The 3,062-nt window shown below is 40.9% G+C and overlaps 1 pseudogene; it reads left to right on the top strand.

Annotated features, from left to right (window-relative positions):
• The first annotated feature begins 422 nt into the window (after window positions 1-422).
• On the top strand, window positions 423-1,908 carry LOC118728949 (annotated as a pseudogene).
• Window positions 1,909-3,062: the final 1,154 nt, after the last annotated feature.

Here is a 3,062-nt window from a genome sequence, read left to right as displayed (position 1 = left end):
ATCCATTCATTCATACTTGCTCCTGAGTTATATTCATTTGGCTTGGACATAACTTAGGCCTCTATCTTAGTTTATTTAGGTGAAATACACTCAGTTGCTATCTCTATTATGTTCACCATCCAGCAAGTTAGGGTTTCTGAATCATGACTGTATAATCTTTGTATGTCCTCCAGAGATCCTTTTGCAGATGGAAGCTATAGGTGTTTGACAGCAGTGAGTTGGTTTTCCTATTGCTAACATATAATGGAGGTGTGGTAGAGTAGAAGGAACATAGACTGGAGTCAAAGGTGTCTGGATTGGCTCTTGCTATTTATTAGCTGCTCCAAGACCCCATTTCCTCCAGTATAAAAATGATAAAAAGGTTTCCATGGCTTTTCCCGTGGAAGCCACAGGGCTGAGAACTGTGGCCTTTTCTCCACACTATGGCATCTGCTCATCCACTGACATCAGTGTGCTCCAAAAAGGGGGAATCATCTGGCAAAAATGTCACTTTGCCTGTGGTGTTCAAGGATCCCATTCAGCCAGATATTGGAAGCTTTGTCCACACCAACTTGCACAGAAACAATAGACAACCCTAGTCTGTCAGTGAATTGGCAAATCATCAAACCAGTGCTGAGTCTTGGGGTACTGGCAGAGCTGTGGCTCACATTCCCAGAGTTCAAGGTTCATCATTCTAGCCAGGTGTTTGTCATGTTTGCACTAGACAAAATCTGGTGCCATTGGCACTGCAGAGTGAACACAACACAGAAGCAATATGCCATCTGTTCTACTTTGGCTGCCTCAGCCTTCCCAGCACTGGTCATATCTAAAGGTCACCATATTGAGGAAATTCCTGAATTTCCTTTGGTGGTTGAAGATAAAGTTGACGACTACAAGAAAACGAAGGATATAGTTTTGCTTCTTAAGAAACTTAAGGCCTGAGAGTTCAGTTGGTTAGAGCATCATCCTAGATATTTCAAGGTTGTGGGTTTGAACTTTGGTCAGGGCACATACAAGAATCAATCAAAGAAATGTATAAGCAACTCCTCTCTCTCTCTCTCTCTCTCTCTCTCTCTCTCTCTCTCTCTCTCTCTCTCTCTCTCTCTCTCTCTCTCTCTCTCTCAAATCAATAAGTAAAAATTTTTTTTAAAAGAAGGCATAGGCCTGGAATGATATAAAAAGGGCCTCTGCCCCTCAGTGAATGAGAGCTGGCAAGGGCAACATGAGAAACCATATTCATATCCAGTGCAGGGGACTTTGCATCATCTATAAGGAAGACAATGGTATCATCAAAGCTTTCAGAAACATCCCTGGAATTACTCTGCTTAAAGTAAACAAACTGAACATTTTGAAACTGATCCTGGTGGATATGTGGGCTGAGTCTCCATTTGGATTGAAGGTGCTTTACTTATGACCTCTGGAGTAAAGATGCCTCCCTCAAGAGTAACTACCACCATCTCATGCATAAGATGCCCAATACAGATCTGAGCAGCATCTTGAAAAGCCCAGAGACCCAAAGAGCCCACCAAGCACCACATAAAGTAGGTTTATCTGAAGAAGAGCTGGAAAATCTGAGAATCGTGTTGAAGCTAAGCCTCTATAAACCCCAGCCCATGCACTGGAACCCCATTCTTTTCAGACCAAGAACCACAGCTCGGGCTGGATAAAGCAGCAGCAGCAATGCTAGAAGCCAAAGCAGATGAGAAGGGGGCTCCAGGCAAGAAGCCTGTTGGTCTCACGAAGCAGAAGTCTTTGGTGGGAAAAGAGGCTGCAGCCAGCAAGAAACCAGCAACTCAGAAGCCTGCAGAGAGGAAACCCACCACAGAAGAGAAGAAACCTGTGGCATAAACTTAAATATGTTTATTCCATAAAGGCCGAATCACTTTGGACAGCTAATATTGATTAAACAAACAAATCAAAGGCAGTGAGGAACACACACCCACAAAAACAAAAACCTTCCCTATTGTGAAAAGTGAGCTAATATATGCAAAAGAGCATAGCCTGAGGCCCTTGGAACTCATTTTCCCTTCCACATCTTCTAAAGAAGCAAGATTCAAGTCACTCATGCAACGCTGCTCTCTTAGCTTTTGTTCAGAAAGAGATTCTGAACCGTCTTTATATGAACTTACACTTTGTCTAAGGAAGCACAAAAAGAGGTGAGATCATACCTTCACCATTAACTACTACACTTAGCTTCATATTTAAAATCTAATATCCATTTCTCCACTAAGAAGTTAATGAAAAGAATAATTCGATGCATTAACCTGCTCTTTCAACAAGCATTAATGATTAATGACTCAGCAAGCATTTTCTCCTCATTGCTAACCAGATAAAGAGGTAAGTATGGAGTCTGAACAAAACACAGTTGCTGCTGCCATGGAGTTTGCCAAGTTACCTTCCAGGGACATATTCTAGAAGAGACCCTGTACACAGGCACTACAATCACTACATTTTATTCAGTCACAGGACATTAAAAATGGCTTATGGTAAAAGCATAATGCGACGTTATGCAGTATCACTGACAAACACCTGTTTCCAATTTTTAACATTTTTTTTTTTTTTTTTAAAGAACAGTTTATTGATATTCAGAGAGGGAGAGAAAAAGTTTGGTGTGAGGGTACAAGATTGATCCATCAGCTGCCTCCTGCATATCCCCAACCGGTGATCAAGCCTAAAACTCAGGCATGGCCCTTGACCAGAAATCAAACCAGCAACCCCCTGGTGCACAGGATGATGCCCAACTAACTGAGCCACACCAGCCAGGGATGTTTCAAATGTTTAATACATGGAGATGCTGCAGTGAAATATACCACAGCAAAATAAGGCAGAAATCATCATGACCATTTTCCTCTGATATACCAACAAATATTTTGGAAGAAGAAAATGAAAAAGACAAGTTTTGTTTTAAATAAAAGAGATTTGAATAGATTTTTTTTTCAAAGATTCTTCACATTAAAATTTCAAACAGCCAGAATTTGGCCACTAAAAGAAATTTGCATTCATTGACTCTATTAGTGTTCATAGGGTCACATAATAAATGTTGGTAAGTCTGGATGCCAAATAAACACAGTTGAATTTTAAAG

Source organism: Pipistrellus kuhlii, unplaced genomic scaffold (assembly GCF_014108245.1).
Source record: "Pipistrellus kuhlii isolate mPipKuh1 unplaced genomic scaffold, mPipKuh1.p scaffold_m20_p_1, whole genome shotgun sequence".
NCBI lineage: Eukaryota > Metazoa > Chordata > Mammalia > Chiroptera > Vespertilionidae > Pipistrellus > Pipistrellus kuhlii.
Note: the sequence above shows the minus strand (reverse complement) of the source record. Positions and strands in the feature narration are given on the sequence as shown.